Below are 14,522 nucleotides of genomic sequence, written 5' to 3'. Positions count from 1 at the left end.
ATAAAATGAGAATAATAAGAATAATTATATATTTTTACTTCAAAAGTAAAGTTCAAATGTCATTCCTTTTTCTTCTTCTTATTATTATTATGAATATTATTATTTATTCTACTTTAAATAATTCAGAATCCCCTCCCCATCTCCTCTCGCTCCTCCTCCTCCACCCTCCACAGATGAGCTGTTGTTTACAATGGAAGAATGAAAGAATATTTCTGCGCTTAGCCCGGCTCTCCCTCAGGAAGGCACCATTACAACAGTAACAGAGGATTAATTAGAGCTCGTCCCCGTAGAGGCGTACGAGGAGCTGCACCCCGGTCAAAGGGGGAAGCATTAACAGCACCGAGCGCAGGTAAACCCATGCAGAGCACATCGCTGCTAATTAATAGGCCTGAACTCTGAGTGTGAGGGGATGAGTTATTTATTCCTGTCGAAACGTACGATGCTTTAAAGCTGCGAGATCCGTTAAATATTTCATGGCTTTCTTGGCGTCTTGAGTGGGTTGTAGATGTAACTGAGGTGCATGTGAGTGCTATTGCCAGTAGAGGGCAACCAGCAAGACTGCAAAAAAAAATTCTCACCTGAACCAACAGGATTTCTTTTCCCCCCTTCAAACCTTAAATGTTGTCTGAAGTGTGTGTGGGGTTTTTTTCCTTCTTTTTTTGAGTCCTAACCCTTATAACAGCCCTGATACAAAAAAAAAGGGACAGATGTGCTCCAAGCGATGAAGTGTCTATAAAAATGTGCATTTACAACCTCAGCCGAAGTGACACACGGGACCAGCGCTCACGCCGAACCAAATTCAAACCAGATTTTCCAGCTTGTGCAAGTTTAAGATTCGCACCCGATCCTGCTGTAACCTTCCAGCCGCTTTGTCTTTTTTTTTCTCTCTCATGTGGCCACCTGCTGACTTCAGGGCGCTCGCCTGGCCACCACGTACCACAGACAGCCAGACATTCCAGCTCCGGTGTGTGAGCGGCGTGGGGATCTGAAGCCATTTTTGAAGTTGCCATTGCCAGTAATCTTGAAAGAGCAGGAGGCGCGAGAACAGGGGAAGGGAGGAGGGGTGATTCTGGGACGAGGAGAACTGTTTCCATATGGACCAGGAGGGAGAATACGTGGAAAAAAGCCACTAATCTTTGGCTGAGAAGTCGAGGAGGATTTTTAATGCTAATAAACGTGGCTTTGGCAAGGGCTCTCTATAAGGACGGACAGCTATATCGGGCCCGTCTTTCCTCAAGAGGGAGGTGGTGTTGTCAAGTGCGGGCTAAGCTCTTCTGGAAAAGAGTCAAAGTCACACCATTAAGCGAAAGAGACTCTTCACTAGCTGTCTTTCAGAAGTGGTGGAAAGGGAGAAATTTAAGGACAGACTTTAGGAATTCTAGAGGCTTTAGGAGGCAAATAAGGATCGAAAGAAGATTTCATAGACAAAGCTACTTATGCACTAGCTAATGCGTAGGAATATCGTGAATTAAATGTGTTGCAGAAGTCTTTCAGACGCCTAAGTGCTCGATCACGAAGCGTAACTAGAGTGTTTCGCGATTTGCCGATCGCTAGCTAACATGTAGTCCTTCGTACAGATAACACAAAGGTGCCGTGACCGCATAAATAACGTAAAACCATCACCAATATTAACTTTCATCTCAAATATTTTTGAATTTATTACTAAAGAAATGTCAGTATGACTCGAAAGATAATTTCATGTTTTTAGCTTTTGAGAATTCTGAGCATTAGTTTCCTAACATTCAGGACTGTCAGAAAATATATTATAATGAGCAGGTGCTGAAGCGTTCACAGTTTTCCCTCACAAGCCATCAGATTCCTTATGTGACTGGACCAACACACACACACACACACACACACACACACACACACACACACACACACACACACACACATTCAAATGTCTTTATTGGAATTTTGTTCACAAATAAGTGCGGCTAAATAATCCCTAAACATTTACATGTGCAATATTTATTATTATATAGACAATTTATTCTCTGTACTAGTCGGCGTTTCATTGTTCCAAATTTATTGTGTTGTTTTGTTGCACTAAATTTTATTTGCACTTGTGCACTTTATGTCGTCTTGTGTGAAGTCTGTTTGTTCCTTGGTTGCGTTGATTCAGAGTCAAGATTCAGTGGTTTATTGTCATATATACATACACAGGGAATTTGGGAATCCTCCAGCAGCTTAAGAAATAAATTATAAGGACGTAAAAGAAAAATGCACAAGATATACATCCAAGATTTACAGTTATAACAGTCTAAATGCAAGAAATGGAAATTTATGTATAAAGTGTGTAGTGTGCAGTGTAGAACAGGGAAGTGGTAGTTTAGTGATTAAGGCTTTGAGTTACAGATCAGATGATCAGAGGATCGAGCCCCAATATGACACTCATCCTGCCACTCTTGGGCCCTTGAACAAGGCCCTTAACCCCTTCTATGCTCCAGGGATTCTGTATCATGGCATGACCTCAGCTTACCTCGGATGTGTGATGGAAAGTGGTAGCTTAGTGGATAAGACACTGAACTTTGGATCCAAAGTCTCCAGTGTCGGTGCTTTGGACCTATCAGGGATAAACCTTTTATTTATGTTTCAATTGATGAGTTCTGGCTTCAGGGTTAAACAACAACAACAACGCTGTTACATATGTGAGAACAAGAACCAACTTGTTTTATGGATAAAAAAATGATCCTGTTTATGCTCCACTCCAGCTCCTTCTCTTAGCTAGCTTGAGGACTGCTTTAATTAAAAAATAATAATAAAACTGTTAAAACCTAATAGAATTTGTAATGTTTTAATGGTTGTAATGGGAATTGTAACACAAAATTTATATATAAATGAATTATGTGTATTTACCCCTGATGAGCAGCCTGGGGGCGACTGTGGAAAGAACTCCTTTAGATGGAATGAGGAAGAAACCTTGAGAGAAACCAGACTCAAATGGGAACCCGTCCTCATTTGGGTGACACCAAGGTTTTAATGGAGACTGTAATGTGTTACTGGTTATTTGTAGTCTTCTACAAATCGCTGGCATGTCAACCCTGATTACATGCAGACATTATGGACCAATAGAACGTCTCTGGTAACTTGTAGATCACATGATGGTGTCTATTCGGCACCATTAGATACCATCAGGGACAATTACGCCTATAGATTCCAGTAGGTTTGTTTCAATTGATTTTGCGTATCATGATTTAACAACGTAAACGATATAACATAACGGAAACCATTCGATAATGGTTTAATGGTTAAAAGCTGATGGTTTGTAATGGTATCTGTAGTGAAGACCGTAGCAGGAGACCATACCTCCAGCATCATTTTCATTGCAGATATTGTTAGTATTACATGCCAAGGCAATGGTAGCATTTAACGCTTGGTGGATTAACTTTCTTTCTTTCTTTCTTTTTATAAATGTATAACGTATTTATTTTTATTTTATTTAATATTTATTTATTTATTTATTTAGATAATCAAGAAAACAGTAATTTGTCCTAAATGTCCTGCTATTACAAAGAAGCACATACACTGGAGACCTTCCATAGATTTAAAATCAGTAAATCTTACCACATGTGTTTGTGTGATTTGTTACTATAAAACACATTTGCTAATAGAAGGAGTGTGTTATTGTAAACCTTGGAATTGATAAAGCTTCATCGTGAAGTATGTTGTATTTGTCAGTGTAGACATGCCATCAAGTGACCTTAACAATTCGATAAGATTGATCCCGTAAAATAAATAAATAGATAAATAAATAAATAAATAAAGCATAGCTCAGAGATTGTGGGATAAAAATGTATGGGTGGTGGACTGCTGGTGGCTGTGAGAGGCAGGCTGTGTTGCGTCTCACACTGGGCCCTGTCTCGCGTAAACAGAGCGCTCGAGCAGGCCGTGCTTAGCAGTCGTGCGACTTTGAGAAATGTCAACATCAGACCCGCGGGTTGTTTCCTCCGCCCGACTCGGTGGCCTTCCGTCTCATCGCGACCGAGCCTCCAAATGCCACAGCATGCCGACGTTATCTGACAGCAGGGGGTTAAAAAACGCGTGAGGCGCTGATCTGGGATATATCAGCGCGGATGTCGGTGGCTCAGACCCTCCTATCCAATCCGCCGTTCCTGGATTGGTCACGGCAAAAGGGCTCGTGCGCTCCGGGGTATCTGGACTGCGTCAAGAGTGCATGAGGAAAAAAAAAGGGGGGAGTTGGGGGGAGGAGAGGGAGCCTGGGAAATGCTACGGCAGAGACAAGGATAAAAATGTAATAATGTGCATGATGATAGGTCCTTTTCACACCGCTCAAACTGTATTACTAGACCTGTCCTCGAAGGCAGAGTGGAAAAAGGACATTCGGAAAAAGAGCAAGTGACAGCGACAAAAATAGAGGAAGAAGAAAAAGAGGGCACATGGAGGGGAGAAGGATATAGGGGAACGGAGAGGGAGAGTGTGAGATAGAGAGACGTAAGAAAAGCGAAAAAAAAAAAAAAAAAAACAGTATAAGGTTTGTCAGGGGAACAAAGGAGATAGGATATCCCTAATCCGTGCAATATTAATGTCTAAAATGTCATTAATAAGCTGTAGATTCCGAGCTCGAGACCACACCGGGATGAAAAGTCTGCGAAACATGAAGGTACCTGCCAGGGCTTGTCTGACAGGGCCTCGGCTAATGAATGAATATAAAGCCCTTCCAATCAATCACGCAGGATTTATCTTCGCCCCGAGTGGAGGTGAGGTCTGCTACGCGGTGACCACGACTGTCAGGCAGCGAAGGGAAAAAAAAGAGAGAGAGAGAGTGAAAAAAACCAGCCGCAGCCAAGAAGCTGTCGCCGCATTTCAATGAGCCGCGTATTAATGGGCGCTTGTGCTTCCTTACCATGTGGGGGAGCAAGTGTGTGTGTGTTTGAGTGTGTTTGAGTGTGTGTGTGTGTGTGTGTGTGTGTGTGTGTGTGTGTGTGTGTGTGTGAATTTTTTTTGGTCATGTTCCAAGTCGATCACAATTCCCTCTTAACACAAAAAGGTCTTGACTCGATGATTAAAATTAGACTTAAGCAAACAGTAATCATCTGTTTTGATGTAGAGCTAGAAAAAAAATAGTAGGAACAGCATCAGAAGCATAAAAAAACAGTCCCCCTGTTCATATTCACCGTCATGCGCAGAAAAGCTATTAGCCTAAATGGCCCATTAGCCCGGACCAAAAGAGTAGCTTTTGCAGTTGTCAGACGAGTTTAAGCCTAAATTGGGGTCAATTTGTGTACGCTTAGCGTTCCTGTTTAAGGTGAATCATAATATTCGCACTACAGGTGCGAAGTGAGGAATTGGAGCTCCCTAGACCGGCGAGAAAGCCGTGCCAAATGACGCTTCACCTCATCAAAGCGCAGCCTGCACATCCACCGGGCAAGAAATGTCCAAATAAGCTGTGAAAATATTTAGAGCCTCTCGCTGACTAGCCTCTCATTAGCAGACACTCTCCTCCTCACGTCATCACTTGCCAAAAATCTGAGAGAGATGGAGTTTGAATATGCAGACGGAGATAATCAGCCCTAGTGCCAGCTCGTGTGTGTGTGTGTGTGTGTGTGTGTGTGTGTGTGTGTGTGTGTTTGTACACAAGATGCAAGGGACAAAAGTTAGAGAGCTTCACTGACATATTTACTCAGTTTTATATATATATATATATATATATATATATATATATATATATATATTTAACAATGTAAAATTTATACACTTTTCTCCATACACATATAATAATACCCTGATCATTTTAATTATTTTTTATTGTTTTATAATTATCGGAAATGTGAAGGTGAAGTCGGGTTTCATTCTTTCTCCTGTTTGGGTAACTTAATAATTTGCATAAATATATTTCCCCTGTCAGTCTAATTTTCATTCTCTATGTGCTTTTTTTTAATTGATTTTGATCAATTAACCTAATGTGACCACCTGTTTCGCTCTCATACATTTGGCTGTTAGTGGTGCTGGAAAAGTATAATCAGAGCCGATCAGAGCCTGGTACATCATTGATTCATCATTGATTATTGATTATTTTGATTATTTTAGTACCTCAGCCTTGCACTATGATAAAAAATTAAAAAAATTAAGGGTTTACAGTAATACAAGAACATTACAGTAGAACTGAAGAACATTACAGTAAAACAGAAAGAGAGTTACAGTTGAGCAGGAGAACATTATAGAACATTACTGAAGAGCATTGAGTAGAACAGAATTACTTAACAGTAGAAATGAAGAACTTTACAGTAAAAATTATGAAAATTACAGTAGAAAAGTAGAACATTACATAAGAACATTGCAAAAGAGCTGAAGAACATTACAGTAGAATGGTAAAACATTACATGAGAATATTACAGTACAGTTAAAAAACATTAGAGCAAAACTGAAAGAACATTACAGAAGAACATTACAAGAGAACTGAAGAACGTTACAGTAGAACTGAAGAACATTTCAGAAGAACATTACAGTAGAACTAAAGAACATTAGAGCAGAAAAGCAGAACAAAACATAAAACCATTACAGTAGAACTGAAGAACATTACATTGAAACAGAAAGAGAGTTACAGTTGAGCAAGAGAACATTATAGAACATTACTGAAGAGCATTGAGTAGAACAGAATAACTTAACAGTAGAAATTAAGAACTTTACAGTAGAAATTAGGAAAATTATAGTAGGACTAAAGAACATTTTAAAAGAACATTACAGAAGAACATTACAGTTGAACTGAAGAACATTACAGTAGAAAAGTAAAACATTACATAAGAACATTGCAAGAAAACTGAAGAACAGTACATTAGAATGGTAAAACATTACATGAAAATATTACAGTACAGTTCAAAAAACATTAAAGCAAAACTGAAAGAACATTACAGAAGAACATTACAAAGGAACTGAAGAACATTGCAGTAGAAAAGTAGAACATAACATAAGAACATAAAGTAGAACTTATGAAAATTACAGTGAAACAGAAATGAAATTAAGAACTTTACAGTTGAACTGAAGCAAATTACAGTAGGGCTGAAGAACATTTCAAAAGAACATTACAGAAGAACATTACAGTTGAACTGAAGAACACTACAGTAGAACTGAAGAACATTTCAGAAGAACATTACAGTTGAACTGAAGAACATTACAGTAGAACTGAAGAACATTACATTGAAACAGAAAGAGATTTACAGTTGAGCAGGAAAACATTATAGAACATTACTGAAGAGCATTGAGAAGAACAGAATAACAACAGTAGAAATGAAGAACGTTACAAAAGAACTGAAGAACTTCACGGTGAAACAGAAAGTACATTACACAAGAACAATACAGTAGAAGTGACTGAAAAACAGAACCGAATTTAAATGTATTTTGGAGAGAGATCTAAAGTAACCTTAAATGTTCTTGCATAATGTCTCTAGAGCTCATCATAAAACCTTTATTCTTAATCACTCCGTGTAATTCCATCCGATCGGAAAAGAAAAAAGGTTGTGTATACATGAAACCAAAGTGTAGAATCACTGTGAGTCCATGTGTGAGCCGCAGTAGCTTTACCCTGATCGTCCCTTCAGTCCTGTCTAAATTTACACACAGCTTCTGGCATAGTGAGAGAGAGAGAAATGAGAAAGTGGAAATGGCCGGTGGTAAAGAGTGACCAGACCAAAGTCAATCGTTCCTGGCCAGGCGGCTGCTTATTTAGCAGCGTTTAAAGACTTTTGTACCGAAGGAACCGAGAGAGGGGCTTGTGTGCTGCGTGTCTCAGATGGTGGACGTCGAGCGTAGCTTCGGGACGCTGCTCCGAAGGAAAGACATCGTCAGGGGACATTGATAGATGTGGATAAGTTTAGATAAGGGCTCTGAGGGACAGAGCTCAGACAACACCGGACACTGACCTTCTCTTTCTGACAATCTGCAGATGAGTATCTCTAAAGAAACACGATTGGATCCGTTACAAGGCTTTTGGACTTGATTTGATTTACAGCAATAGTTTTTGCAATTCGGATGTGCAAAAGTATTGACACCTGGCCTTTTCTATGTAGTTCTTCTGTAAACCTTTAGGTTCACAACGTTGGAGGCCCACAATTGAAATTTTCCCTTTGTTCGAACTAGGAGATCCAATCCTATTCCAGCATGATGATGCTCCTGTGTACAAAGCCAACTCTGTGAAGATCTGCTTTACATGGGTTGTAGTGGAAGATCTCCTGCTATAGAGACATTCTTGTGTCTGAATGAGCCGAAATCCCCACAAGCACACTCCAAAATCTAGTGGAACATCTTCCCAGAAGAGTGAAGGTTAGTAAAACACTTGGGTGTTTAAAAAGAATCACATACTATTCTTATGGTCAGGTTTCTACAAACATTTTGTATGTAATTTATATAAAATAAGGAAATCAGCAGTTCTATTTCAAGGTTCTGACACTGTGCCACTGACACACACACACACACACACACACACACACACACACACACACACACACACACACATAAGCCTACTCCCTTAAAGCACCTTTTAAACCCAAAATGAAGTCTGGCTACCGGTAACTTGTTCCAGTTCTCCTGCTGATCTTGCGGAGAACATAGCTGGGAGTTCTGCTGACTCCACACTCACTGGCTGTCCGGTGGAAGCAGCTCAGACACTCCGCTCCCTGGCTTCCTGGAGTGACGAACTTGGCAGGCCGCAGAGGTAATGAGCTCCAGACCGTAGCGAGAGCAGCACTTTTACATCTTGGCTGCACAGATGATCATGATGATGAAGATGATGACGTGGTGGTGGTTGGTGATGGTTGTGGGGTCGAGTTAATTTTTTTCTGGATTTTTCTTTCCTTTTTAAAGCTCTTTACTGGCATTTCAGATTTGCTTCAAAGCTCAGAGGCAGTGTCTGACCACCCGAACAGCTTGGCATTAATTCTGGATCTGTAACAGGAAAGACGAACATGGTTCTTCCCTCCGCCGCTGGGTATTTCGTCTGCTGAGTATAGGATTTACATCAATTTTATTCTCATCAACACGATCCAGAAAGACCTCTTGCCTTCTTTCAATAGGTGTGGTCTCTTCTACAGTGGCCACACCCACTGGGATAGGAATGTTTCATCAATCAAAAGGACTTTGGAATATAAAACTTTCATATAATTAGCTTTTTTTTTTTTTTTTTTTATAAAGCTTTATAATGCTTCCTGTCAATCATCTGCCATGGGCGAGACCATCTGTTCATCTCAGAAAAAAAAGTGCTGTTATAGAAACAAATTCTCATAGATTAGAAGGAGGAATTCTCCAGTCCTGTGGTATAATAATACACAACTTAGACAAAAGTTTGTGGACATCTTAATGTACGTGCCTTTTTAATATGACGTTCTACATGAAGTCTGAATTTTTTTCGTATAATAACCTCCACTCTCCTGGGAAGATTTTGTAGTGTACGAGATGCTATCAAACGTTCCGAGACTAGATTTGTAACACGCCAACAGATAGCAGCACCTGGCTGCACGCACAATCACAGGGAGCACCGACCTTAATAAGTCAGTGTGCCAAAAAACATCATTCTGTGTGCATCAGGAGCTGTGCAACTGGTGCTATTCTGACTAACATGAGCACTGGAATGTAAGATTATAAGTAATACTATTGGGTTCCTCCAAATTTATGCTAACAGTCTGGGGAAGAACCACATATGGCTGTGTACCAATACTTTTGTTTATATAGTATATCTTTCTCTCCCCATCCCGAGGCATCCTAAGGTTGGCCAGCTCCAGTCACTTCCCACCTCATGAAGATTATGGACCTTTGAAGAAGTAGATGCCGAACTCGCAAACATCCCGAACCATCTAGAGATGTTCCAGTGCCAATTGGATCCCGCTACATGTGTGGTTTTGACACTGGACCTCCTGGAGTGTTTAAAGGCTCTGGAATGGAGAAGCTGATTCTGGATCTGTGATGATCACAAATGTTGAGCTCAGTAGCTCCTAGTTTTATAAACATAAAGACTGTAGAAAGAACATTACTTATAATCTTATACTCCAGTGCTCATGTTAGTTCTCACTCTCCAGTGTTCTGTATTGTTGAAAGATTTATGATCACACTCTTGATGTCACCCAAATTAAGATGGGTTCCCCTTTTGAGTCTGGTTCCTCTCAAGGTTTCTTCCTTATTACATCTAAGGGAGTTTTTCCTTGCCACAGTCACCACGGCTGCTCATCAGGGATAAATACACACCATTCACCTTCACTGTTGATTTCTGTAAAGCTGCTTTGAGACAATGTCTGTTGTGAAAAGCGCTATAGAAATAAACTTGACTTGACTTGACTATATCGTGTCACACAATTTCACCATTTTGAATGATCTCAAACATAGAGATAAAATCATCAATTTTTTCCCAAAGATTTATGCTTTCATATGATTTGCTTTAATTCTGTTTCTGTGACATTATGCAATCCATTTTAAAAAAAAGAAGCAAATAGACCTCACTGATGACGTCGCGAGGTTTATTCCCATTCAGACGCTTTAATCCATAAAGATCACAAACTGCTCGTTTTTTTTTTTTCCCTCAGTCGCCTCGCTCGATACGTAATGAATCTGTAATCAAGGTTGATAGCTTCCTTATCTTGTTAATGGACCTGTTAATAACGCTAAAGTGAACACGCTGAAACGCTTGATGTATAACAGGCCCCAGGCTTAATGCATCGAATTTCAATATATACACGCTCTACCTGGCCGTGTGTCCGTCTTTGTGCCGAGCTCTTTGGTTTAATCAGACATCAATTAAAAAGCCAATGGATCAATTAAGCAATTTTACGCCTAATCGTTGACATGCTCTTTTTTTTTTCCCTTTCATGTTTTTAATCCTTTTTTTCCAGACGGCAAAGTGACTGCACACATTGTTAATGTGCCCAAAGAGAAAAGGGTCGCACTGCCGCCACTCCCAAATGATTTCCGATGAATTTAGACTAATTCTTGAAGTGGAAACACGCCTCCCCTCCAGCGCTGGCAGTCGCTTTGAAAGCACTCGGGCAGCAACTTTCTTCCAATATCTCCTTATTCGAATCGTCTAAATGCCTATTAGCTGAGCCTCTGTGCCAAAACTCTCAGCGTAATCACAGTGAAGGTGGTACTTTGGACAAGTTTATTGTGACAGCTGTGCCTGTGTGTTTGAGTGCGTGAGTGCCTGTGTGCATGTGTGTGTGTGGAGTGTGTAAAGCACATTTCATTTTCATTACAGTGAAAGGCTTTGGACGTTCCTTCACATCTGTCGGCCTATGAGAATGCAAACACTGTGGTCAAATTACAAACGTTTGCAATTACAGGTGCAAATCCAGTGCTTTGATATGTCTGATGGAATATTTAGCACATTCTGCTTGTGTTTTATGCAGTGTGTGTGTGTGTGTGTGTGTGTGTGTGTGTGTGTGTGTGTGTGTGTGTGTGTGTGTGTGTGTGTGTGGCTGTGTCACTTTCCCATTATATAACTCTGAAGTGTTTCTCTGTAAGTGACTGGAAACACCAACTTATAAAAAAAATTCAATATAAATAAATTAAAGAAATACTGTCATAATTTTCATTTTATGTTACATTTCAGTGCTTCTGACTAGAAATAGTAAACATAAAACAGGGGATTTTTATTGTGAGGGCAACGTGCCCAAATACAGTACAAGGGTGCCAATATTTTTGAAAGAAAATGAGAAAACCAGAGGAAAAAACGACTGTTTATATGTTTATACACCCAAATATGTGCCAATACGTTAATTTCACATTTTTTTTACAAAAAAATAAAAATATGGAGGTGTAATCGTTCATTTAATGGCTGCCCATAGAAGCCAGTGTACTATTTTTACCTTTAGTAAGAATACAGAGGAGCTGCGTACAAATAAAAAATAAATCAGCCATGGTTGCCAATAGTTTTAAGCTTTTCTGAGTACACATATGACGATTCTGTATTTTGTTCCAGTCTGCACCTGCCATTATTTTGTTACCTTACTGTGTTCTTCTGTACTGTGTTGAACCTTGATTTGTTTGCCTGTTTATTCCGCATTGTTTCTAGATTTTCATGCAAAGTTTAAAATTTTCTTTCTGCTTTGGTCTTCGCTTGTGTTTTTCATTGCTGGTTACGAACATTCCTTGTTCGACTTAATATGTCTGTTTTAAAGGTGTCCTCGGCTAAAGATCTTCATAGTCGAATCAGATTGGTCAATTCGAAAACAAAGAAGCAGAATATACCATTACAGAATCTCTGAGATTGAAATCTCTTCTACCAAGATGCTCCTGTGTCAATCACGGATCATGGAAAATGAAACTTAAATCTGTCAGACGGTGGTTGGAATTATTTACGCTCATTAAAAACGTTCACATTTATATTTACAGCATTTTCATAATTGGCTGTATAGTAACTTATTGGGAGAAAACTGTTAGTTTTATGTGAAATCGGACATTGAGCACCCCCGTATCACCAAAATGGTACAATCCTCATTTCATACCACCTAGGCGAAGATACGGCCATGAGATTGGTACTCGAATCAGGCTCCTCATATCGAAGCATCGACTCCTATTCTATTATTCTGGATCTGTTCATTATGGATCGGCTCCATTAACACGTATGTTCACTGTTCAGATTTGTGTTCTGCCTACAAGTTTCTGTTTGTTGCACAGATCTTAGTATGCAGATTGGAGAACCAGGTATTACCCATTCAAGGCCACAGGATCGAACCCGCCCTCCTGCTTTTAACAAGCTAGCCATTAAAAAAATAAATCAAAAATCACACTCAGACCTGTTCAGCATATGACACTATTATGGTTGCTTCGTATTAAAACCTTGTGCCAGGCAAATGTGTGTGTGTAAAAGTGTGTGCATGTATTTTGCGTATGGGACGACTTGGAAGTAGACTCACTCTTCAGCGTGGCTAATTATGGTCTAGTATTTGCCCAGTCATTATGTCACATCCTTGATAACAGCCACAAACGAAATGCCAAGCTTTTATGGGGAATGATGGGCCTCAGCATGGAAAACTTTTTTTTTTTTTTTTTTTTTTAAGATAAGCAGGAAAAGTAGGAAAAATTGCTGTTTTTTGTCAAAAAGAATGAACACAGTGTGTGTGTTACAGACAACGTCGAGTGTTTCTGTGCCTCTCTGCCAGCTGGAAGACTTCATTTTATATATTCATTAGAAAAAATGTGGTGAAGAAGCCTACAAACTGTGAGAACTTCCCCCTGTTTGGCATAGCAAGGTATTGAGGACTTGGAGATGATAGCTAGCTACTTTACCAAATTGCGCTATGGACAAACGTTTTTCTCTTCTGGAAAGGTGTTCCACTAGATTTTGGAGTACGATTGTAGAGATTGTACGATTGTCAGCCACAAGGTGTCACAGGTATTGATGTAGGCTGACCAAGAACTAAGATCTTGACAGCAAAATGGTAACATCTTGGTGTGGAAAACAGGGTGTGGTTAAAGAGTATGTATGAATTTAATTGTTCTCGAAGGCCAGGTGCAAGTCCCTGAGGCACCTCAAATTCAGATCATATTATATAGAAAGGGATGAGATCACAGGTCATGTGATTTGTGTCTAAAATGTGGAAGAGGCTTGGAAGTGGAGCTAATCTTATTCCTTTTAAATATTTATTAAAAATATGTAAAACGGTGTGCAATCGCTATTTGATGTGCAATCCTTGAAGAATTTATGCATGATTTTCTATTCTTTCTTTTTTTTGCATCTTTGATTCTCTAGATAAGTATATGTAGAACATGAGTTCCAATGCCTCGTCTTCTTCTTCTTTCGGCTGCTCCCTTTAGGGGGCGCCACAGCGAATCATCCATTTGCATCCTCTACATCTGCCTCTTTTAAACCAGCTACCTCCATGTCTTCCTTTACCACATCCATAAACGTACATTTTGGTCTTCCTCTTTTCCTCGTTCCTGGTGGCTCCATCCTCAGCATTCTCCCTCCAATATACCCCATGTCCCTCCTCTGTCCAAACCATCTCAATCGGGCCTCTTTCTCTTTGTCCCTAAAATGTCCCACATGTCATTTTAATAAACTAATTTCTAATCCTGTCCATCGTCGTCGCTCTAAACGAAAATCTCAACATCTTCCGCTCTGCTACCTCCAGCTCCACCTCCTCTCTTTTACTCTAAATCATACAACATCTCAGGTCTCACCACAGTCCTATAAACTTTCCTTTTCACTCTCACAGATACTCTTCTATCACAAATCACTCCTGCTATCACTCTTCTCCACCCACTCCACCCTGCCTGCACTCTTTTCTTCACTTCTCTAACACACTCTCCATTACTTTGCACTGGTGAACCCAGGTACCTGAACTCCTCCACCTTCTCCACCTCCTCTCCCTGCAACCGCACCACTCCACTGCCTTCCCTCTCATTCACACACATGTACTCTGTCTTACTCCTACTGACTTTTATTCTCCTTCTCTCCTGAACATACTACCAGTGGTGACTCAGTGATTAATCCTGGTGATTAATCCCTGGTATCGCCAAGCTGCCGCTCTTGGGCTCTTGAGCAAGGCCCTTAACCCTCTGTGCTACAGGGGTGGCAC

The 14,522-nt window shown here is 40.1% G+C and overlaps 1 long non-coding RNA gene across 2 annotated transcripts in view; it reads left to right on the top strand.

The window, feature by feature from the left end:
* The first annotated feature begins 215 nt into the window (after positions 1-215).
* The window catches only part of LOC124390549, a 69,418-nt gene continuing 55,111 nt past the window's right edge, over positions 216-14,522 (top strand). For both annotated transcript variants that reach the window (XR_006926764.1, XR_006926765.1), the window contains exon 1: positions 216-349. This is a non-coding gene — a long non-coding RNA (uncharacterized LOC124390549). The remainder of the gene's footprint in view (positions 350-14,522) is intronic.

The sequence above is a fragment of the Silurus meridionalis genome, chromosome 8, assembly GCF_014805685.1.
Source record: "Silurus meridionalis isolate SWU-2019-XX chromosome 8, ASM1480568v1, whole genome shotgun sequence".
NCBI classification, from domain to species: domain Eukaryota; kingdom Metazoa; phylum Chordata; class Actinopteri; order Siluriformes; family Siluridae; genus Silurus; species Silurus meridionalis.
Note: the sequence above shows the minus strand (reverse complement) of the source record. Positions and strands in the feature narration are given on the sequence as shown.